At 37.8% G+C, this 25,924-nt stretch overlaps 1 long non-coding RNA gene across 1 annotated transcript; it reads left to right on the plus strand.

Moving 5' to 3' along the window:
- The first annotated feature begins 22,667 nt into the window (after window positions 1-22,667).
- Window positions 22,668-25,672, plus strand: LOC145813588 (uncharacterized). The gene is made up of 3 exons (XR_014356753.1): window positions 22,668-22,964; window positions 24,937-25,133; window positions 25,416-25,672. It is a non-coding gene; the product is annotated as an uncharacterized LOC145813588 (long non-coding RNA).
- The last annotated feature ends 252 nt before the right edge of the window (window positions 25,673-25,924 follow it).

Here is a 25,924-nt window from a genome sequence, read left to right on the forward strand (position 1 = left end):
GACATATACAATGCTCTTAAGGCTCAATAATATTACGAAATCTCAATACATAATTATACATCAACAAACAAGTCCGGATAATTCTCACGGGCATCCGCCTCACGTTCCCAAGTGGCTTCCTCTAGTCCGTGACGTTTCCACAAAACCTTTACCAAAGGAATGGTCTTGTCTCGCAAGACTTGATCCCTCTTATCCAAGACCCGAACCGGTCTCTCCTCATACGAGGCATCCTCATCAACCTCTAAGTCGGTCCAATCCAATACATGGGATGGATCCGGCTCGTACTTCCGAAGCATACTCACATGAAATACGTCATGAACTCCGGACAACTGCGGCGGCAAAGCTAAATGATAGGCAACCTCGCCAATCCTCTCAAGGATCTCAAAAGGGCCAATAAACCGAGGGGACAACTTCCCACTCTTCCCAAACCTCATCAATCCCCGCTTTGGTGATATCTTTAGAAAGACATGATCACCCACCTCAAATACCAAAGGTCGCCTCCTACGGTCGGTATAAGATTTCTGACGACTCTGGGCTGTAACAAGCCTCCTACGGATAAGCTCAACTTTCTCTGTCATTTCCCTCACCAACTCCGGACCCAACAAAGGTGCATCACCCACCTCGGCCCAACAAACTGGAGACCTACACGGTCGGCCATACAAGGCCTCAAACGGTGCCATACCGATGCTAGACTGAAAACTGTTATTGTAAGCAAACTCCACCAAGGGCAAGTGCCTCTCCCACGTCCCACTAAAGCCACAGACACAACCTCGAAGCATATCCTCAAGGATCTGAATAGTACGCTCGGACTGCCTGTCAGTCTGAGGATGATAAGTCGTACTAAAGGTCAACTTAGTGCCCAAGGCACTCTGCAAACTCTGCCACAACCTAGCAGTAAAACGAGGATCTTTATCTGAGACGATCGTCACTAGGACCCAGTGCAATCTCACTATGTCCCGAATATCGAGATGATCTACCGAATCTCTCACGCGCATAGGAATGAAGTGCGCTGACTTAGTCAACCGGTCTACAGCCACCAAAATGGCATCACTACCCCACTGAGTCTTTGGAAGACCTACAACGAAGTCCATAGTGACATGCTCCCACTTCCACTTTGCAATAGGCAAGAGTTGCAACAAACCTGCTGGCCTCTGATGCTCGGCCTTCACTTGCTGGCAAGTAAGGCACTTAGACACGAAAACAGCCACATCTCTCTTCATACCTCGCCACCAAAACTGGTGACCCAAATCCCGATACATCTTAGTGCCTCTCGAATGCACCGCAAGACGTGAATGATGGAACTCTCGGAGTACTTCCTCTCAGTAAGACTCCGGTACAAACAAACGGTCTCGGTATCTCACACTCTGGTTGGGATACACCATCAAACCCTTCTCAACCTTCCCACTGGAGATCTTCTCTCGGAAGGATTCTACCTCAAGGTCACCTCTCTGTGCCTCTAATACTCGGGTCACAAGTGTAGGTTGCGCAACAACAGAAAACAAGGCCGCAGCCTCAACAGATTCGCCCAGAAACAAATCAAACTCGCCAAGTGCACCCAACACCTCCCATTCCCGGATGGTTATACATGCTACATCACTAATAGGTTTCCTACTAAGGGCATCGGCCACAACATTGGCCTTTCCCGGGTGATAGTGCAACTCAAAATCATAGTCCTCAATAAACTCCATCCACCTCTTCTGCCTCAAATTCAAGTCTCTCTGTGTAAGCAGATACTTTAAACTCTTGTGGTCCGAGAACACCTCGAACCTCTCACCATAAAGGTAGTGCCTCCAAATCTTCAAGGAGAAGATCACTGCTGCTAACTCTAGGTCGTGTGTAGGGTAATTCTTCTCGTGTATTTTCAACTGATGTGAGCCATAAGCTACCACTTTCCCCTCTTGCATCAACACACAACCCAAACCCTCTCGTGAGACATCACAATAAACTGCATAACCCAATCCTATCTCCGGAATAATCAAAATCGGAGCGGTGGTCAATCTAACCTTCAACTCCTGGAACGACTTTTCCCCAGTCTCACTCCACACAAACTTGACCCATTTTCGCGTCAATCTAGTCAACGGCGAAGCTAACCTGGAGAAATCTTTCACAAACCGATGGTAATACCCAGCTAATCTCAGAAAACTGCGGATATCAAACACACTCTTAGGTTGTGCCCAATCTTTGCACTGCCTCTACCTTAGATGTATCAACAGACACCCCTTCCTCGGACACCACATGGCCTAAGAATTTGACCTCTCCTAGCCAGAACTCACACTTCCCAAACTTGGCATACAGCCTATGGGCTCTAAGCAATTCAAGCACCACTCTCAAGTGTTCCAAGTGCTCCTCCTCAGAAGGTGAATAGATAAGAATGTCATCCACGAAAACAACCACAAAGTGATCTAGAAATTCCCAGAAGATCCGGTTCATCAAGTTCATAAAGACTGCTGGTGCATTGGTAAGCCCGAATGGCATCACCAGAAACTCATAATGGCCATACCGCGTACGGAATGTCGTCTTAGGAATATCCTCCTCCCTGACCCTCAACTGGTGGTAACCCGATCTCAAGTCTATCTCAGAGAAACAACGGGAACCCTTCAACTAGTCAAACAAATCATCTATACGGGGCATAGGATACTTATTCTTAACCGTAGCCCGATTCAACTTTCGGTAGTCGATACACAATCTCAATGCACCATCTTTCTTTTTAACAAAGAGGGTCGGTGCTCCCCACGGCGAAACACTAGGGCGGACAAAACCCTTATCTAGCAATTCCTGGAGCTGAATCTTCATCTCACTCAACTCGGCTGGGGCAAACGATAAGGTGCCATAGAAATCGGTGCTGTGTCGGGCACTAAATCAATAGAGAACTCTATCTCTCGGTGAGATGGCAAACTGATGAGATCCTCGGGAAAAACATCCGAATACTCGCAAACCACCCTCGGCAATACAATCTGGGTCTCATCACACTCACCACTCACAAAGCTCGCAAGTAGACCACTAAGCTTATTCCGCCCTCGCGGATCATACATCGGTGGCAACACACTACCAACCCGATCCCCCAAGAAATGGAAACACTCCCCGCTCAAGGTACATACCGTGGCCCTCTGGCGGTAGTAATCAATAATAGCCCGGTACGATGATAGCCAGTCCATACCTAAAATAACATCAAAACCCTTCATGGGCATGACAACAAAAGGAAAAGGAAGCCTATGGTCGGCGACCTCTATATCACAGCTTCTACATCCGTGTTTCAAAATTAATTCACCCCCAACAGGTGATACAACACAAATAGGAGATGCTAGCTGTGTCAACTCCAACTCCAACACAGATGCGAATGCAGCAAATACAAAAGAATGAGATGCACCCGTATCAATCAATACATTAGCAACCGAATTGCAAAACAAGAAGGTACCTCTCACAACTGACGGAGCAGGTACAAGATCCTGCGCGGTAATAGCATACACGCGCCCTGTAGGCCCTTGATCCAACTGTTCACCCTTTAGAGCAAATGACTGATGTACTGACTGGGACGACGAAGCTCCCGGATTGGCCCTCAAGGCCTGCACAGATTGAGCTGGCTGAAAACCCTGCGTCTGCCTAGAACCAGACGCGCCCGAAGTGGCACTCAACTGTGGGCAAAACCTCTTCAGGTGCCCAGGCTGACCACACTGATAACAAGACAAGGGCTGGCCCCTGCCCTGACTCTGGTTCTGCGGTCTAGCTGAAGATGAAGCAGCTCTCTGACCTCCTCCCCTCTATGGGCAAACTGAAGCCTTGTGGCCTAACTGACCACACTTGAAACAGGTGAAATCTCCCTGATTACCTCTCCCCGAGCCTGCACTCGGCACCAGAAAGGTCGATCTAGCAACACCCTCCTGAGACTGCTAAGGGTTAGCACTCTTCTGTCTCCTGCCATCACCCTGACCATCCTGGCTCCTCTTGGAGCCTCTCTGTCCCTCCTCTTTCTACATCATGATCTCCATATGGGCTACAGCATCAACCAAGCGCCCATAGTCTCGGATCATCGAACCTCCAACCCTCATCTTGAGGCTGCGCCTCAACCTCTTCTCAAACTCGACACAGTGGCATTCCTTGGACGCCACAAGTTCAGGTGCGAACCTGGACAAGCTAGTAAAAGCAGTCTCATACTCGGCCACTGAAGAACTCAACTGCAAAAGCTGACAGAACTGGTCTCTTAGCTTCTCCATCACTGCTGGAGATAAATACTTCTCCTGAAAAGCCTCCACAAAAGCCTCCCACGTGCCAGTAATACGACCCCTCATGTATTTCCACCACTGACCCGCACCCTCTTTTAGCTGCAAGGATGCCAAGGTCACTTTCAACGCTCCGTCCTCGATGCCAAGCATCTCAAACGTCTTACTCATTTGCTCTAACCATTCGTCAGCCTTCAGTGGCTCCTTCGGATCCTTAATAAACTCGTCCGGATTAGACCGGAAGAACTCCGCTTTTAAGAAGGAAGGCCCTGCATCAACAACTTGGGCCTGCACTGGAGCCTGAACTGGATTCTCAGCTCTGAAAATACCCACAGACTCCCTTAAAGGCCAAAAATGGACTGTTTCTGGCCATTATCTATTCACCTTCTAAGGAGGAGCACGAGGAACACTTGAGAGTGGTGCTTGAATTGCTTAGAGCCCATAAGCTGTATGCCAAGTTTGGGAAGTGTGAGTTCTGGCTAGGAGATGTCAAATTCTTAGGCCATGTGGTGTCCGAGGAAAGGGTGTCTGTTGATACATCTAAGTTAGAGGCAGTGCAAGATTGGGCACAGCCTAAGAGTGTGTTTGAGATCCGCAGTTTTCTGAGATTAGCTGGGTATTACTGTCTGTTTGTGAAAGATTTCTCCAAGCTAGCTTCGTCGTTGACTAGATTGACGCAGAAATGGGTCAAGTTTGTGTGGAGTGAGACTTGCGAAAAGTCATTCCAAGAGTGGGCCTTTGGCACGAGTCACGGGATTCCTAACTTTTTCAAAATAAATATTTAAGTGGCGACTCTGAAATCTGGCAAGGCAGTCCATTTTTGGCATTTGATTCAAACATCGATTTTTCAAAAGAAATTGCCGAATTTTGACTCTTTTTGTTTTTCCATTGTTTCACATTGCACTTGTGAAATCAGATTTAAAACCAACATAAGTGGAGTCCGAACTGTAAGGGCTATTCATTATTCTAAAAGGGAGCGCGAAAAGACGAGCTACAATGCTTTCCTTTTTGGCTTCTCAGTTTGGGTGGTCTGCCCTTATACTTGTATCTGTGTAATGGCTGAGGGTTGCTGGCTTCTCAGATTAGTCTGCTAAGTTCTGTTTTGGCCTGTTGTATACTGTTGGTTTTGCATACTTCTCAGTTTTGTTATGTTGACTATATTTTTTTGGGTCTTTGTTGGTCTCAATACAGGTAAATGGCTGAGGGTGGAATGTGTTTGTGCTATGGTGTTGGGTTCTTTTTTTGTGGGTGTTTTGCTTCTTAGCTTCTCAGTTTGGGATGGTCTGCCCCTATATCAGTATCTGTGTTAATGGTCTGGTCTATTGGTGTGTCTAGCTTTGGTTGGTTGCTAACTGTTGGGTTGGGCTGGGCTGTTCTTGTTGGTAGCAGCATTGTTGTGGTGTTGGTCTGTTCTTGTTGATTCCTCACCAACACGGGGTTGCTAATAAATGATAGAATGAGCTTTTTGGTGCTAACCTAGTTGGGATCATTTAACCCATTCTGATGCTTTTGCCCTTCCCTTTTTTTTTATTGATGTATTCTGTTTTGCATTCTGTACTTGATTCTTTCATCAATAAAATTTCCTTTTGCCGATCAAAAAAAAGAATGGTTGAGTTTTTTTTTTTTTTTAAATTGAACTTGATGGTTTCCGTATATATAATTCATAAAAATAAATAAATTAGGTTAGATCCGATAATTGTAATTATTTCATCTTATCATATTTGTCTAAAAAAAAGTTGTCTGTTTTCAAAAACACAATTATCGTTCAACAACACTTAATATTTTAATTTAATTTTATCTTTTTTGGGCAAAAGTAATTTTATAAAATTTAGAAATATTTTCTTAGTGTTTATTTTACCAAATTTGCATTTATTTTGAAAACAAATTTTAAAAACCTAGCAATAAAAATGGAACCATATATCGTTTTCTGAAACTGTCGCCACTTACACCTACACAAATCTATGCACACCACTTTTCTCTTACTAGAAAAGAAAGGGCTTTAACCAACTGGTAAATTATGCCCCTTATAAAAATATTAAGAGTTAATGATAAAATTTCCCATTTCGTAGATGAGCAATACCCATATTTTCTATCGATCATTCGGGGAGTTTGGGGAGAAAAATTGGGGGAATGAAACATTATTCTTCTTAGATTTCCTATTGATCACTTCTACACCGGAAGAAGTAATCTAAAAATTCAATTAATGAACAATGCAACCATCAACACTATATAAATCAAGATCAATAACAAAGAAACTGACCAATTAAAAAACAAAAATATGAGGGAGAGAATTTGAATTCATGTTGGTACTAGCATTATCTCGGCTTCATAATCACATCTTCCATTGAACCTCATGTAGATAATGGCCAGTGTAAACACCATTAAAGCAAAAGAAAACCATCCCATAACAACCATCAACCTTCCACCGTCACACTCATCATCTCTCTTCACTTCCACTTCCACATTATTATTCACTCCAACAGCCTTCTCTCCTCCCACCACCAACACCTTTCCTCTCTCCACTTTCTCATCAGACAAACAAGAACCTGAGCAAGAACAACAACAACAACAACAATGAACCACCTGTCCCTTGCTGGTTCCACAATTGCCATCACTGACCTCATCATGAGAACCATAACAACAACTACTACTACTACCCATTTCTTCTTCTCTCTCATCTGGGTCCCCGAAAAGCCGCTTCCATCCCTTCAACTTGCCCCTTTCAATGGCTGCCCTTTTCTCTCGGCGTATATCTTCCCTCCACCAGTGGTCTGAAGGAGGAGGAGAACTCCTCCGGTGTTGGAGAGAAGACATGAGGCTTCTTGGAGAGTTGTCGAGGAGAGGGAGAGCATTGACAATGGCGGTTGAGTCAGTTGTGGAGGAGCATCGCCGGAGGAGGAGGCGGCGGGGTTTTGGTTTTGATAGGTTGTGGTTGTTGCTGTTGAAGGTGTCCCAGTCTTGTTGAAGCTTCCTCCACTGTTGGTCCAGTTTGCCTTTGATTTCTTCTTTTTCTTTTGCATTGGCTACTTTTTTTGATCTTCTTTTCATAATTTATTTGCTATCAATAATGTGTTTCCGTTAGTGAGTGAGTTCTTTCATGGTATAGTATGGTGGTTATGATTTTGAATTGATTTGAATGTGGTGTGTGTATTGAACGAGATTATAGCGGGATAATGACCAGCCCGTTTTTCTTCTTTTGAATTTCTAACTTTATTTGAAATTTAGTTAAAAGATTATAACCGTTCTCTCTCTCTCTCTCTCTCTCTCTCTCTCTCTCTCTCTCTCGGTAAATGTGGAGTGTTTGTATATGCTTATGCGGATCAAGCTTCACTACTGTGCGGCTGCAAGTCACTATTGCGTGGCTCACGATAATTATTTTTAATTTTATTATGTGATTTATAAGAATTATTTTGAATTTTATTTTCATAATTAGAATCATTTAATTATTAAAAAATATCGAGTAGAACATACTTATAAAGTTGGTTGGATATTAATAAACTTTCATCAACTCACATTTGTATATATAAAAAAATAAATATATAAGTACTAAATTGAATACAAATGTGAGTTGATGGATGCTCTATCGATATCCAATCAATTTGATTTTTTATAGGTATGTTCCACTCAATGTTATTTAAAAGTTGAATAGTTCAAATCATCAAAATAAAATTCGAAATAATTCTCACATGCTGCACAACAGTAACTACTGTGCAAAGCCCATAACAGTGACTCCCACTCCTATTAAAGTACTATTTGACATCTCTTACAAAAGTGCAGTTTTTTTTTTTTTTTAATTTTTTTATCTTTTTTAAGTCATATCATCTTTTTTTTTACACTTATTTTTGTAAAAACTTAAAAATATATACTTATTTAGATCATCTCAAATACTCTTTTATTAGAAAAAACCACTATACGTTGAAAAATGTGTTACACAAACATGAATTCAAATGTGAAAGATCCGTTTGCTTTGATTTGGAAATCAATTTTGAATAATAAATTTTTAAAAATTTATTTGGTTGTATATTAATTTTACAAATGGTTTTGTAGTTAGAATTTTGTAATTTGGAATGATTTGTATTTTTTTTTTTTTGTAATTGAATAGATCGGTGTTAGAGAAAAATTGATTGATTAATGTGTAGGACGGGAGAGGATGAGAGAGAAGAAAAAAAAAGTGATTGATTGATGAATAGAATATTAGAGAAGAAGAGAGAAGATAGAAAAAATAATAATAATCAAAAACTGTTTTGCGCAAATTGTAAATCAAATAAATTTTGAGCTCTCAAAAATTGATTTGAAAACTAAACCAAACAAATAATTTTTATGTAAATGAATCTCTTAAGATATTTTTAAAATTATGAATCTGATTATTTCAGGATTTCGTTTTGATAATCGAGTCATTCATTTTGTAAATCTATGTGTAAATTATTTATGAAAAAAAAATCACATTAATTCAATAATTATAATTACATTATTTCATCATATCTTCAAAAATATATATATATATATATATATATTTTAAAATTATTTGTCATCGTTGTTTTCTTATACAAATCTATTGACATTAATCATTCTCTGTATCTCTATATATATTTGTATTTATGATTGATTTACATATAAAAATTTACAAAATGAATGCTCAAATAGTTAGTGCTGGACCCATGGTAGCCCAATTGGATCCAGAATGAACGTATATTCCACTTGGATAGAAGTCAAATCCAATGACTGGGGCTTCATTTGGAACTTTCTATAATAGTTAGGAAGTCAAGGAAAGCTGTTAAAAAAATTAAAAAATCAAATAATTATATAAAAAAATTCAATTTTTTTTTTCTTTATATTTTGTATTTTTTTCGTAAAAAGTTAAAAAATCATTCTAAATATACTCTTTTTTTTTTAACTTCAATTTTAACTTCCAAAAAAAAAAAAAACTAAAAAATTAGGGTAAATTACATTTACCTCCCCTGAGGTTTCTGACAAATACAGGGACCTCCCCTGTGGTTTGAATAATTACGGTAACCTCCCCTACTTTACCTGACATTGTACAGATTCCCCCATTTTTTGACTTCCGTTCACAAAACTAACAGAAACTGCTGATGTCATCAAAGATATACGTTGAAATGCCTATAATACCCTCAAGTATCTTGTTGAGAAAACCAGATAGAGATGGAATCTGTACTGCCATTCGTGTAATTTATCTAAAGAAGACCTTTATCTAAAGAAAACCACAGGGAATTTTGTTTAAACACATGAAAACATTTTTTGAACAACTTTATTTGTTCAAACACACGAAACCTTTATCTAAAGAACAACTTTATTACACATGAATAGATTAATTATGTTTTCATGTAAAGAAGAACATCCACAATTCTAGCAAAAAACAGCCACAGAATAGATACATGTATATAAACACATGAAAACATATTTTGATTTCTAGCAAAGAAAATAAAATCCAATTAAATTAATTTCTAAATCTATTTAACAGATATATGTATATATATACACACATTCAAACATGTGAAGAATTTTTTTTTTCTTCTAACAGATATATATATACATACAAATATATTGACAGATATATGTATATATATACATATACACTTGTTTAGATTTTCAGCAAAGAATTGAAACCCATGAAAATATATTTTGATTTCTAGCAAAGAAAATAAAATCTAATTAAATTAATTTCTAAATTTGTTTAACAAATATATGTATATATACACACATTCAAACATGGGAATAATTTTTTTTCTTCTAACATATATATATATACAAATATATAAACATTGGAACAATTTGTGTACCAGATGTATGTTTATATAAATACATATATTTTACATATATACATATACACTTGTTTGGATTTTTAGCAAAGAATTGAAACCCAACATATATTTATATGTATATATTTCGCTGTCTGTTTGGATTTCAAAAATCAAACGTTACAGAGCACATTCTAGATCTACGTTAACTAATCTAAAGCAAAAATTTGAACTTTCTTACACTAATTAGTGATGTTTGGAATCTACACCCAAATGATCAAAAGCAAAATTTTCAACTTTCTTACACTAAATTAGCAAAAAAAGATACAAATACACAACTTCTCTGCTTCTATGAAATCATTGATGGATCTTCTGCCATCATCGTCCACCACCGCTCTCAAAACCATATATCTAGGGCTAGGGTTTCAGAAAAAGACGAAGAAGATGAGGAGGAGAGGAAAAGCGAGCGGCGGGCGGTGGACGGCAGAAGAAAAGGAGAAGGAAAGATGCTGGCGACGGAAGGAAGAAGACAGATGGCAGAAGGAGCGGCACCTGCGAGCTCCTGCGAGCTTCACTCTCTCTCTCTCTCTCTCTCTCTCTCTCTGGTGTTTCGATTTGATGAGATAAGAGAGAACAAAAAATAAAAATAAAAATAAAAGTTGAACACTACAATCAAAGGATATTTTCGTCTTTTTACACTTAAATAAAAGGGTAATATGGTCATTTTGTATACAAAAGTAACGTCGTTTGTGTATAATTGACGAATTGGGGGAATTTGTACAATGTCAGGTAAAGTGAGGGAGGTTACTGTAATTATTGAAACTACGGGGGAGGTTCCTGTATTTGTCAGAAACCTCATGGGAGGTAAGTGTAATTTACCCAAAAATTATTAAAATAACATATACTCAAATCAACCAATATCATTAAATTATCATTTATCCCCAAAACACCTAACACTACATTCTCCTTTTCATATAATATCTTCGTTTGGAAAAGGTTGATATTGTAATAAATTTCTACACAAATATATGATCTCAAATGTTGAGACAAGGCAACCAGCAATCCTAGATAGTTCCTCACATTTTCATTGTATTTTATCAATCAAGGCTGTTAGGTCCCTTAGTCTTCTCAAATTCACGAACAAAAACTTTAGTCATTGAGTTGTAATTTCCTTGTTGTTTTGTCTTCCTCGCTCGAGCGATGAAGTCCTCGCTCGAGCGAAGACTGCGTTTGGCAAAAACCTGAGAGAGGTGAATGTGGCTCGAGCGTAAGATGCATGGCTTGAGCGAACCCACTTATGGAAATCACGCAAGATAAGTTCCTCGCTCGAGCGAGAGAAGCTTTGCTCGAGCGAGCTTCGTTATTCCATATTTCTATAAGTATTTGTTTTAATCCTAAACTAGGATTAGGTTTTTTAGATCTACTTTGAGGTTTTCTAAGGTTTTCTTCTGGAGTATTTTTGTGAGTTTTCCTTGATAATTTGAATGAGTATTAAACTCATGAATTGACAAGCATAGATCAAGGAGGTTGATTAATTACATACAAGAGTAATCTTCTTCGGTGGATTCCGAAGATTCAAACATGGAGTTTCAAATGAGTTTAATTCTATACGTAGTCGTTGATTCGACAAGTGAAGTTGTGGATTCAACTTCAGATTAATCAGTTCCGAGACGAAGGCTTGGTGAAAGAGTTACAGAAGGTTTGAAGACAAATTAGACGAGTTAGGTAATTTGTTTGTTATCTTTGTAATCTTTCTTTCTTCAGTGGTGGATTGATTAGTGGCGTTTCGCCTATGGTTTTTTTATTACAATTGAAGGTTCTTCAATTGTGGTTTTTCCACGTAAAAATCGTTTGTGTCGATTTATTGTTTATTTTGAAAATAACAATCTAAATCACTTTCGTAAGTTCTTGATGATTTAGATTGTGTGTTTTGAATGATTGGGAATTGAAATATTTTAATCTTAATCTAATCACGAATCACTTAGGATTTTCAATTGGTATCAAAGCGGGTCACTCTTTGTTTTTATCAAAACTATAGGAGTGTGATTTTGTGTGACTAGTGATATGGATTCAATTGGTGAAGGTAACTCGACCCATAGACCTCCTTTACTCGATGGTACAAACTACTCTTATTGAAAAACTCGTATGAGAGCATTTTTAAAACCCATCGATGAGAAAGTTTGGCACTGCGTGATCTATGGGTGGAGTGAACCCATTGTCACCATTGATGGTATTGATATTGCTAAACCCCTTGATAAATGGGACACAACTGATTACCAAAACTCGAGTTGGAACAGTAAGGCTCACAATTGCCTTTTTTGCTCCGTCACACCTGAAGAATTTCGTCGTATTTGCACGTGTGAGGTAGCAAAAGAGGCTTGGGACATTCTTGAAACGATCCACGAATGTACTTCTTCTGTTAAAATGTCAAAACTTCAACGTTTCACCTCTTCTTTTGAAACCCTTTTTATGCGTGATGATGAGACGTTTGATGGTTTCTATGCAAAACTTAGTGACATCGTAAATTCCTATTTCACACTAGATGATGAGACGTTTGATGGTTCCTATTTCACACTGGTTGGAAAAATTTTGAGGTCTTTACCCGAGAGGTTCCAATCAAAAGTGACAGCCATCGAGGAGGCTCAGAATGTTGATACCCTCAAGCTTGATCAGTTGGTTGGAAACTTGCAGACTTATGAAGCACACCAGATTTCTAAGAAAAAACAAAAAGATAGTGTGGCTTTCACTAGTGCTCATGAGACTGCAAAACTCCGAAGACTGAGTTTGATTTAGAGTCTGAGATGACGGCTATGTTTACTAAATAGTTTAAAAAAAAAAATTGAAGAAAAAGAAGCCTAATTTCAGAGACCTTATTTCAAAAGACAAGAGTAATGAAAAACCCAAAACTTTTCCACCAAAACTTGCTCCAAAAATTGAAAAAAAGATTGTAAAGGGGCAAGGGGTCAAGTGCTATGAATGTCAAGGGTTTGGCCATATTGGCCTTGAATGTCCTTCGAAAAAAAATCGAAAGAAAGTCTACACGGTGACTTGAGATGATGAAAGCGGGTCGGAGCAAGAACCCGAATAGCCTGAATCCGATGAAGACGGGGATAGTGCTTTCATGACATTTTGGTCAACTTTCACTCAACCTCTTCCAATGCCAATGAAATTAGCTCGTGGTCAGAACCTACATCATGCTCCCACCTTTGATGGGAGTAACTACTTGTATTGGAAGATTAGAATGAGGGCGTTTCTGAGAGCTTTCGATCCAAAAGGCTGGCAAGCCATTGGAGAGGATGTTGAAAGTGTTGACAATCCAAGCAATCAAAGAGTTCTGACTACTATTCGTGGAGCTATTTCTGATGAAGAACAGCAACGGGTTGCTCACTGCACAAAGGCTAAAGATGCATAGGACATTCTGAGCCAATTTCATGAAAGAGGAAAGTCATCTTCACCACCATCCATCACCTTTTCTGCCTTAGTTGCCTGACTAGATGAGGTCAAGGAGAATGAGGAGCAAAAGGATGATGATGAAACATCAGAAGACAATGATGAGATTACTGGTGATGATCTACAACAAGCTTACGAAAAGCTTTATGATGAATCTCTGAACTTGTCTAAAATCAATGACAAACTCACTCTCAAGCTCAAAGCATATGAAAGTGAGAATGTCAAGCTAAAAAGAGAACTTGTAGCAGCAAAGCAGAATGTCATCAAGATCTCAAGTGGCAGGCAAGACCTATGGGGAAAATTTCTATCTTGTGAAACTGAAAGGAATGAACTTCTGAAAGTGTATTACACATATGAAGAGAAGCTTGAAAGCGTTGAGATGTCACAAGCTACATTGGAACAGATAGTCTGTCAGAAAGATGAACAACTCCGCATTGCTAGAGCCACAATTGCCATGTGCAACAAAGGTTCCAAATCATTAGAAGACATCCTCGGGTCTCAACAAATGGGTTGTGACAAAAGTGGGCTAGGCTATGGTGCGACAGCTCACAAGGTACAGGCCTCTACATCACATGACCTGAAGACTCAAGCAAAAGGAAAGTTGAAGGTAGACTAGGGTAATCCCTCTCTTCATCTACCTAAAGGGGGTAAGATCAACAAAAGGGAGGTAAAACATGTTTTTATTTGTCATCACTGTGGTAGGTATGGCAACATTCGTCCTTATTGCTTTGAATTGTTTGGTAAGGTGTCTCAAAAGATAGAAATTCGAATACTTTTTGGGTTAGGAGACAACCTTGCATGTCTTGGCGGAATACCAAGATTCATGAGGGTGTTCACAATGCCAAGACATTTACCAAGACCGCAAGACCTGATTTTGTTAAGATCAAAAAGATTTGGGTGAGAAAATATGATTTGACTTGTTTAGTTGTTCACACTGCTCTAAAAGCACGTGACTCACACATGTGGTATCTTGATAGTGGGTTCTCTCGTCACATGTCCGGTAACAAATCCTACTTTACCTCCCTTGAAAAATTTGGAGGAATTATTACCTTTGGAGATGGCGACACTTCTAGAGTCATTGGTAAGGGCTCTATAAGTGTTGTTGGTCTTCCCATGCTGGAAAATGCTTTACTTGTTGATGGTCGTAAAGCAAATCTTTTGAGCATTAGTCAAATGCGTGATTCCTACCATGAAGTATTGTTTTCAAAAAAAAAATGTGAAATTTTGGATAAAAAGGGAAATACTGTCTTGCATGGGGTTCGCACATCTGATAACTGCTATGAGATTGTTACTACTAATGATCTCACTTGTCACTCTGCCATCATAAGTAACATTGATTTGTGGCATCAAAGATTAGGTCGCATGAATTTCAAAGGCCTACCTAAGATAGCCAACAAAGAGCTTGTCGGAGAAGTACCTAAACTAGGTAAGACTCTGAACCATGTGTGTGGACCATGTCAACTTGGAAAGCAAACCTGTGCCCCTCATAAAAAGGTGAACAACTTTATAACCAAACGTCCTCTTGAATTGGTTCACATGGATTTAATGGGCCCTTCTCGCACTGAAAGCATTGGACGTAAAAGATATATTTTTTTAACTGTTGATGATTTTACTCGATTTTCGTAGGTAAATTTTTTAAGGAAAAAATCTGATACGTTTGATGCTTTCCAGGCCTTAGTCCTTAAAATCCAAAATGAACAGGGTGTTTCCACTGGGCGTATCATAAGAATCCGAATTGATCATGGTCGTGAATTTGAAAATAGTTCGTTTTCGGATTTTTGTGATATGCATGGAATTAAGCATGGATTTTCTGCACCTATTACTCCACAACAAAATGGAGTGGTTGAGAGGAAGAACAGAGTGGTTCAAGAAATGGCAAGGGTCATGCTCCTTAGTAAGAAACTTCCTCCAAAGTTTTGGGCTGAAACCCTAAATACTACTGCTTATGTTATAAATCGCGTGTATTTAAGGCCCGGCACTTTACAAACTCCATATGAATTGTGGAAGGGTTTGAAACCTAATGTAAAATACTTCAAAACTTTTGGTAGTAAGTGTTACATTTTCAAAGATAGAGAGCCTTTGGGCAAATTTGACTCTCGAAGTGATGAAGGTATTTTTCTAGGGTATTCAACCACTAGTAGGGCTTTTCGAGTCTATAACTTGCAAACTTCTTCTTTAATGGAATCAATCAATCTGGTTATAGATGACATAGGTCCCCCTACTCCAGCAACAAATAAGGATGACAATGGTGAGTCTCCAATCCTGGATACTGAACCACAAAGTCAAAGAGATGCTGAGGTCTAAGCACAAGAAGTTGAGACAGCACCATCCTCACAGGTAAGTCAAAGTCCAAAGAGTGCACAAAGAGACATCACTCCTGATGCTTCTGTCACCTCAAGTCCTGAGTTCAAACCATCAGCAAGAGTGAAATTGAATCATCCAGCTCAACAAGTGATTGGAAGTGTATCGGATCGAATGAAAACCCGAAGACAGATTCGGGATGAGGTATCACATATGTGTTATGTTTCATTAATTGAACCTAAGAATTTTAAAGAGGCCTTTCTAGATGATAGTTGGGTCAATGCTATGCATGAAGAATTAGGTCAATTTGAACGTAACAATGTTTGGACTCTAGTTCCTAGACCTAGAGACATGAATGTGATAGGTACCAAGTGGATCTTTAAAAATAAATCTAATGAGAATGGTACTATGGTTAGAAATAAAGCCAGGTTGGTTGCTCAAGGCTACACACTAGTAGAGGGTGTTGACTATGATGAGACGTTTTCCCCAGTTGCACGTCTCGAATCTATTCGTATTTTACTTGGTGTTGCATGTTTTCTTGGTTTCAAATTGTATCAAATGGATGTGAAAAGTGCCTTTCTGAATGGGTGCTTGAAAGAAGAGGCTTATGTTGAGCAACCAAAAGGGTTTGAGGACACTAAATGTCCAAACCATGTCTACAAGTTAGACAAGGCCTTGTACGGGTTAAAACAAGCCCCTCGGGCTTGGTATGATAGACTTACTACCTTTCTTCTTGATAATGACTTTCAAAGGGGTAATGTGGATAAGACTCTATCTGTGAAACATACTAAGTCTCATATTCTTGTTGCTCAGATTTATGTTGATGATATTGTGTTTGGATCCACTGTTGATCATCTTGTGAAATATTTTTCGGATTGCATGACACATGAGTTTGAGATGAGCATGATGGGAGAGTTGTCTTATGTCTTGGGTCTTCAAATTAAACAGTCTCCTTCGGGTATGTTTGTTTCTCAGACTAAGTATGCTAAAAATCTTGTGTCAAAGTTTGGTCTTGAGTCTGCCAAACATGCACGCACTTCCATGAGCACTAGTCTTTTCCAAAGATTCCTCTGGTATTGATGTTGATCCTACCCTTTATAGGAGTATGATAGGGAGCCTTCTTTACCTCACAGCCAATCGTCCTGATATTGCGTTCAGTGTAGGTGTTTGTGCCCGTTACCAAGCCAGTCCCAAAGAGTCTCATCTTCTTGCGGTCAAACGCATCATTAAATATGCTAATGGGACATTTGGGTATGGGGTTTGGTTTTCTACTGATATTACCGCTGAAATTACTGGTTTTTCTGATGCCGACTGGGCAAGGTGTGCCGATGATAGGAAAAGTGCATCTGGAGGGTGTTTTTACCTTGGGAATAATCTGGTTTCCTGGCATAGTAAAAAGCAAAATGCCATCTCTCTTTCGATTGCAGAGGCAGAGTACATTACTGCAGGGAGTTGTTTTGCACAAATGCTGTGGATGAAGCAAATGCTTCATGATTATAGGATAGATCAGCACACTCTCACTCTTTTCTGTGATAACACAAGTGCCATTAACATTTCAAAAAATCCTGTCCAACACTCTCACACCAAACACATTGACATTCGTCATCATTTTATTCGAGAGTTAGTGGAAGAAGGCCTTGTTGTTCTTGAACATGTACCCACTGAGCATCAAAAAGCTGATATTTTTACAGAACCCCTTGATCTTCTTCGGTTTGAGTTCCTTAGAAAGACCTCGGGTGTCGTACTCAGTCACTAGGGTATTACCTATTACTTGAAGGGAAGCGAGTGTTTGCTATTTGTGTGCTTGGATGTTATAATCTCATAGTCATTGATTCCTGTTATCTTTGCATTACAAGTTTATATGAACACTACTCATGCTGCTTCAAGATCTCATTCTTATTTGTTCATAGCTCATTCTGAATTCCCATACTTATTGACTTCATGATCTCATTTTGTACACATCCTTGAGATAAACTGTTGCATGGGTTTCTGCACAAGTGATCAAAGTTCTCTATGGACCACTAACAATGTTTCTTGTACATTGAAGTTCGGGCATTAGGAAAAGGCTACCTCAGAGGCACCAACTAGGCCATCCTTTTTGATTTCATCCTTCTCTGGTTTGGTCTCCATACTCTTGAGCGTGCATGCCACCAGTGAGTTCCCACAAGAAAGAAAAGTGGAAAAAAAAAGGGGGGAATCATTGATTGAGGGGGAGCCTTCGCATTTACTCAACAAATACCCTGTGATTCCTAGTGGTTTGACTTTTCTCTGTGATGTTCAATAACTCTTGCCGGAGGTCCAGCCATCCGATCACTACGAGGACTAACTCTAGTTCTGTGGCCTCTCATGGATTGCACACACACATTATTTTTGTGAGCTCTCATGTTAGTTTCTGAGTTGTACATTCTCATGTAACTTATGTTCATTGTTTTGAGTTTATCTGACTTGCTCGTGATTATTTGCTTCATCTTATCAAAATTGCAAGTTCGCGGGCTTCATAGTTTGTAGATTATTTCATCTTAGTATCATTCTCATGCTCTTGTGCTCACTCACTTGTGTTTCAAGTTTCACGACATAGTGTGAGTATTGGTTTTTTTGTTTAAAAAAAATAAAAAATTGTGTTTTGTTTGTTTTTCTTCTTCGCTTGAGCGAAGGATTGCTCGCTCGAGCGTGCTTCTACTGCTGAGTTAGACCTGAGAGCGTGCGTTTTTGGCTTGAGCGACAAGTTCTTTGCTCGAGCAACCCCTTGCGCATAATTGTCCTCGCTAGAGCGAGAGAGTCTTCACTCGAGCAACCTGTCCTGGTTTAAATATTGCTATTGCGTCTCTTCAATTCAGTTTTTTTTGCTCTCTTTGCTTGAGTGTTGTCTCTTTCACTCACTTTGGGCGATTTCACTTCTATTTGTGTCCATCCCTTGGATTTCACTCGTGTTTGGGGGTTTTTCTCTTCACCTATCCAGCATTGTCATTTTTGGTAAGATTTCTTTTTCTCTTTCTTTGTTTTTCTTCGGTTTGAGTGTTTGGTGCAATTGTGTCTATCTAGGGCTCTTCATGGTTGATTTTGGTTATTTCATACCGGTTTCGTGTGTCTTTCTTGCGTCTAGGGTTTGCAATTTGGAGCATTTTGCTAGTTTATTTCTGCTAGGGTTTAATTTGGGGTTTTTATATCCTAATCTCTGTGGGTTGTTTAATTTGTTTATTTAGTATTTAACATTTTAATGTTTAATTTGTGGTCTTAGTACATTGATTTTCTGATTTTTTTTTCTCTTAGTGATTTAACTATGTCTGTGGTTTTTACCCTCATTCAGTTTCTGTTTTTTTGATTATTCTCTTGGTGATATGTCTGTGGACTAATGGTGTTTTAATGGTTATTTTTGTTTTTCTCTGGGATTCTAATGTTGTCATTGGGTACCTTGGGTTGTTGGTTTTTCTATGTGCTTGTCTGGCTCTTGTGGGTTGTTTACTCATGGCTGAGTCTCCTAAACGTCGCAATACTACTGTTTCCCATCCCCCATTCAACACTGACAAGTTCGAATCCAAAGAAAAGTCTAAGTTGTTTAGAGAGTTTTATGCCACTCGTAAAGTCCATCTAGAGAGAAATGTCCTCCCCAGTGCTTTTGAGTTACTACCTATTCCTTTCTTGTTCGATGTCTTAGGAGGTGATCAAGTGTTGCATTTCTTGCGGCCGTAGAATCTGAGTCTTATTCGTGAGTTCTATTGTAACATGCACTCTATTCCCAAAGAAGTTACGGCATCATTCAGCACTTGGGTTAGGAAACAGTCTTTAGTCATTACCAGGGATGTTTTTCGGTTGTTTCTTAGTCTTCCCGAAGTCCCGGACTTTTGTTTTCCTCCCGTTACTTGTACTGGTATTGATTTTGATCGAGTTGCTTCTGAGCTTTGTGGATGTTCCTGGACTTGGATTGCCGGGGCACTCATTCAGCAAAATGAGCTGCTTCCTAGGTTTTGTCTTCTGAATATCATTGTTTGTGCTAATCTTCATGTGACTTCTCATTCTTCGCACATTACCCAAGATTAGGGTTATGTGTTGTATTGCATCGATCACAGGCTTCCCATTGACCTACTCGAGATGATAGTTACGAAGATGATTTCTGTTTTTGAGGGACGTAAGTCCTTAGGTCTTCCGTATGGATGTTTGCTCACTAGATTTCTCACTTCTCTTAATGTTCCTGTTTATGATGATGATGAGTTTGCTTCTCCTATAAAACCCGTTACTAAATTGACAGTCTCCCAAAGTCAAGCTCATGTCCGGGGGGTGTGTCGGGAGTTGGGATGTCTGGTGCAAGTGATGATCCACTTGCTGATGAGGAGGAGTTTGATATAGCTCCTGCTGGTGCACCAGATCTGCCTGAGATGCGTCCTAGATCATTTCGTGGCCAGCTGCAACAGCTTGCGCAGTCTGTCACGCGTCAGCTTGACCTGTTGGATGCTCGGATGGATACCCTTGATAGTCACCTTGATGAGCAAAGCACTATGCTTGCACAGATTCTTTCTTTTCTCCAGATGCAGCAGCCACCTCCACCTGATTCTTAGTTCTTGACAATCTTTGGCTCCTACTTTTTGGACAGTTTTTTGTTGTTATTTTCTTGGACAGTTTTTCTGGTTTATACTTCTTTCTTTTGTCACTCCCGGCCAAAAAAGGGGAGTATATTATGGGGTATATATCTGCTAATTTTTGGGGGGTCAATATAGATTTTGATATATGTTGGAAACTCATGATTTTGCAGGTCGCATTGGACTAATGTTTTGTATGGGAAATTATGCTTTGTTTTTGGGCTTCTAATTTATTATATCTTGATGGTTTGGTTTCTTATATTGAATACCACTTCTCTGTTTTTAGCTTTCCATTACATGTTTTCAACAAACTTGGGTTGTTAGTTCAAGTTTGTTTTGATATTGCTTTCCATTGAGTTGGCTTGTTTTGTTAGTACTTTTGTTTTGTAGGAAATTGTATTAGAAAGTTTTGTTCGGGAATTGACAAAGGGGGAGATTGTTAGGTCCTATAGTCTTGTCAAATCCACGAACAAAAACTTAAGTCATTGAGTTGTAATTTCCTTCTTGTTTTGTCTTGCTTGCTCGAGCGAAGAAGTCCTCACTCGAGCGAAGACTGCGTCTGGCAAAAAACTGAGAAAGGTGAATGTGCGCTCAAGCGCAGGATGCGTGGCTCGAGTGAACCCACTTATGAAAATCACGTGAGATAAGTTCCTCGCTCGAGCGAGCTTCGTTGTTCTAGATTTCTATAAGTATCTGTTTTAATCCTAAACTAGGATTAGGTTTTTTAGATCTGCTTTGAGGTTTTCTAAGGTTTTCTTCTGGAGTATTTTTGTGAGTTTTCCTTGATAATTTGAATGAGTATTAAACTCATGAATTGACAAGCACAGATCAAGGAGGCTGATTAATTACATACAAGAGTAATCTTCTTCGGTGGATTCCGAAGATTCAAACGTGGAGTTTCAAAGGAGTTTGATTCTATACGTAGTCGTTGATTCGACAAGTGAAGTTGTGGATTCAACTTCAGATTAATCAGTTTTAAGACGAAGGCTTGGTGAAAGAGTTACAGAAGGTTTGAAGACAAATTGGATGAGTTGGGTAATTTGTTTGTTATCTTTATAATCTTTCTTTCTTCAATAGTGATTGATTAGTGGCGTTTTGCCCGTGGTTTTTTATTACAATTGAAGGTTCTTCAATTGTGATTTTTCCACGTAAAAATCATTTTTGTCGAATTATTGTTTATTTTGAAAACAACAATCTAAATCACTTTCGTAAGTGCTAGATGATTTAGATTGTGCGTTTTGAATGATTGGGAATTGAAATATTTTAATCTTGATCTAATCACGAATCACTTAGGATTTTCAAAAGAGAGTAGAGAGCTACATGAATGGGAGCTGAAGGCAGAGTCTAGGTCCTTGGATGAGATGGAAATAACAAGAAGAGAGGTTAGATGCCAGGTGAGGCAGCTTAACAAAAACAAGGAGAGGCTTTGGCACCAAAAATACAGAATGTTGTGGGCTCAGAATGGAGACAAAAACACTAGGTTCTTTCATATTAAGGCAAGTGACAAGCAGCGTAAGAATTTGATAAATTCTGTTTTGGTGGAGGGAATGTGTTGTGAGGAGCCAGTTCAGGTGAAACAAGCAATGGTCTTCCACTTCAGAAAGCAATTCTCAGGAAATTGGTTCTCTAGATGTAACGACCTCATCACGTATTATGATTAGCACTTAATTAATTAAAGATATTTGAATTTTAATTGCCAATTATTCTAATTTAATCTAAGATTTATGAAAATTATGGAGATTGATTCATATATTATTTTATTGAAAATTTATTTTGGAATTAGAGATTGAAAGCATAACTGGCTCAAGAAAGTACAAATGATGAATTGAATCATTTTAATTTTGAGTATCGGACCATAATTAAATATTCGTATCAGATTTATAAAATTGAGATTCGATTAATTGGGTCCAAATTGGAGTTGATTAAGTAATGAAAATTGGGAATTAAGATGATTATGAATTAAATTCATTTATGAGGTGCCTAATTTGAATATGTAATTTATTAATAAAATTTTGAGTCTTATTGGAAATTGAAGGCTTAAATGATTTAAGAAACCAAACTTGAGGATGAGAATAAGTTTAATCTAATATTTGGAGCCTTTTGGGAGTTTGATTAAAAATCTGATTTATTCTAAAGGAAGTCAGATTAGACAAATTAAATTATGTGGTGTGTATGACTAGTTGTAATTAATTTAATTATGTGTTAATTGAGATTTATTAAGACTAAGTGTTATTTAATTAAATTAATCTTAACCATAAATTAATTGTAGAATGATTTAGAATTTGAGGATATATATATGTGTGGGGTGGGGGGTTGTGTGTACGCTAAGAAGTGTGTGTACACGTGTGACGTTGAGGACAAAGGGGTGAATTGTGTGTGTATATGTGTGTGCTGGTGAGTCCAAGAAGTGTAACTTCATTTGGCTCAAAACAAAATTTGGGAGAAGTAAAGAAAAAGAGAGAAAGAACAATCGAGAGAGAGAAAGAGAGAGAGTATGTGTTATCTGCTGGAAACAAAAAGAAGGAAAGAAAATTGAACTCACGAAAGAAAGGCCAAGGGAAAAACAAGGAAAGTGAAAGGAAGAGAAAGAAAAGCTCAAGAAAATTAAAAGAGAGGAAGAAGATCTAAAGGAAAATCAACCATAATTTCTGAAATTAAAGTTTAAGGTGTGAAATTTATGCTTAATTTTTGTGGAATCTTCACATTATACTTGGAATTAAAGATGAAATTGGAACCAATATCATGTAATTAAAAAGAATTAGCAAGAAGATGAAGAAAAATTTAGTTGAGCGTAAGGTTATGAAAATAAATATGGAAATTGATTATTTTTGGATTGATGTTGAATATCTTGCATGAATTTGGGTCTCATTTCTACATGCATGTAATTTTGAAGAATTAGAGAATAAATATGGGTTTTGATTTTAATTATTAACCCATGCATGTAATGTAATTTAAGAGTTGGACTCAAATTAAACATATTTTGAAACATCTATGATTTAAGGAAATAAATTTGGAAAGTAGTTAGTTTCAGTTTGATTTTATCATTCTTCATAAATTTGAAAATCAACCTTACATGCATCATGGAATTTTACGGTTTTCAGATTTTAATTCATGATTTATGAGTTTGAATTTGGATTTGACATGTGGAAAATTAAGAAAAATCTAAATTAGAGCAATTTACTATTTTAATTATGGTTTGAGCTTGATTATGTAGAATTGGTTGGATTTTGATAAATATTTCATGAATGCAAATGATTTTCTAAAAAGTTTATAACTTTATTTTCATGTTTTGAAGGAAAATAGAAAGAGCTTGAAGTCAATTTTATGTAATTAAAAAGAAAATGAGGAATTGGAGCTATGTTCAAATTTATAGAAATTAATTTAGAAAGTAATCACTTTGGGTTTGAATTTAGTTGTCTTAACATGAAATTGAGTTTCAATTGTACATGCATCATGAATGTTTAATAGTTTTGGAAGATCAATTTATGTTTTAGAATTTGTGGGTTTGAAATTGGGTTTGATATGAAAAAAATGAATTAAATTTAAATTCAGACAAATATGAAAATATATTGTAATTTGTATTTGAGAGTCAAATATTAGTTTGATTTTGATTTAATTTTATACATGCAAATATTTTTGAAAGGACCTTATAGATTCAATTTTAAGTTTCGTGAAACAAAGAAAGAATTGAAAGATAATTTTTAATGAAAGTCAAGGTCTAAATTTGAATTAAAATCATGGATGGAACTTTGAAGTATAAGTGGAATTAACTTTAAGTATATGTAATTGGTAATGTTTTTGCATGTTTGAGTGAGTCATGCTTGAATTTGGAGCCTTGGTATTGTATTTTGAAGTTTAAACAAAATTTTGGAAAACCCAAAATTCGTCACCATCGCTCGAGCAAAGAAGTTGCCGCTTGAGCGTAGAATGCAAGCAACCAGTATTTTTGCAGACCACAGGGTCCACTCAAGCGACCAATGTTGTGCTCGAGCAAAGAGTCCTGTTTCAGAAAATTTTGAAAAGTAGTTTCATATTTCGATTCTCTTTCACTTCCAAGCATTCTAGACATGATTTATAGCTCATTGAAGATTAATAAACTAACAATCAATATAAATTAGTTAATTAAAGAATAAATCATTGATCTAGTAATTGTAATTGTTTAAGAAATCGGTGTCTATTGAAAAATGACTTAGTAATAAAAGAATATATGAAATAAGAACCCGGTTCATTTGAATAAGAAAGAATAAGCATAGTTGAACTTTAGACTACTTAGATAGAAAAAGACAAGAAAAGTCAAGTTTGATCAAGGGATTGATATTATATTTCAATGTGTATATGTTATGTGCTTATGTAGGTCGTGCGCTATTATCTGCCTGATTTATCTGATCTGTCCAATCTGTCTGATTTGCTTTTGTAGCTATCTGTGAGTAATAATTTTGTAAAGCTATGTTCAAGTTAAATTATTTTTTGTATATGAAACAAGGCCTGTTTTATGAAATGTTATGTTCTATACTATGAATGATTGTTCAATTTTCGATAAGTATTTGTGACACAAGTATGTTACTTGTTCCTGGTTCAGAAGTTATCTGCACTCGGCTGGAGATTTCTTTATGGAACTGACAAGTTATCTGTTTCCAGTCCAGAGGTTCTTTTATGGAATTGACAAGTTATCTGCACCCAGCTGGAGGTTCCTTTATGGAACTGACAAGTTATCCATTCCTAGTTCGGAGGTTCCTTTATGGAACTAACAAGTTATCTGCATTCGGCTAGAGGTTCCTTTATGGAACTGACAAGTTATTCGTACCCGGCTAGAGGCTCCTCTATAGAACTGACAAGTATGATTTTTGATACTCTATATGTAATCTGTTAGCACTAACGGATGTACTATGTAAGATTAAGCATGAACTCTGATTTCTATACATGATTTGAATAAGAATATGAATATGAATCTATTTCTGATTGAAATCTGAATATACATAAGACTATGTTTCTGATAAGAATATGTTTTTGATATAAACTTTGATTTTTGACTCTGTAATGGACATCATTCATTTTAAAACCCTTTACTTTGTTATTATTCAATGGGCTCCAACTCACTGTATTATTTATGTATGTAGGTGATCAGGCGCATAACCAGGCTTAGAGGTGTCTGCTTGGGATCTATTTTTGTCAGCGAACCTATGTGCCTCCCGTGGAGGTTCTGGATATGTCAAATGGTTATAGCTATGTGATTAAAGTTTAGTTTTGTTTTCTTGATTGGTTAAACAAGTCTTTGTTTATTATGTAAATAAGGCTAAGTCCATTTTTGTCTAGCCTATATATATATGATGATGTGTAAATGTATGAATGTAAAGTTTAAATTTTTTCTGTCTCATATAAGTCTGCACAGCTCAATGGACGTTGTATATTTGCTAATTGCTTTCGCTAGCCCCTAATATTATGTTAATCTGTCTTTGAGGCCTTCGGTAATCCTAGGATTACTGGCCGGTTACGATGCTAAACCTATAGGTGCGGGTTTAGGTTGTCACAGTAGACCAAAGCTTTCAGGTCCTTTTGCTACAATTAGTTATGAGGCAGTAGCAAATTTGGAAGCATTGTTTTCTGAAAAGGAGATTTGGGCAGCAGT

Source organism: Camellia sinensis, chromosome 15, assembly GCF_055761805.1.
Source record: "Camellia sinensis isolate YWXY chromosome 15, ASM5576180v1, whole genome shotgun sequence".
NCBI classification, from domain to species: domain Eukaryota; kingdom Viridiplantae; phylum Streptophyta; class Magnoliopsida; order Ericales; family Theaceae; genus Camellia; species Camellia sinensis.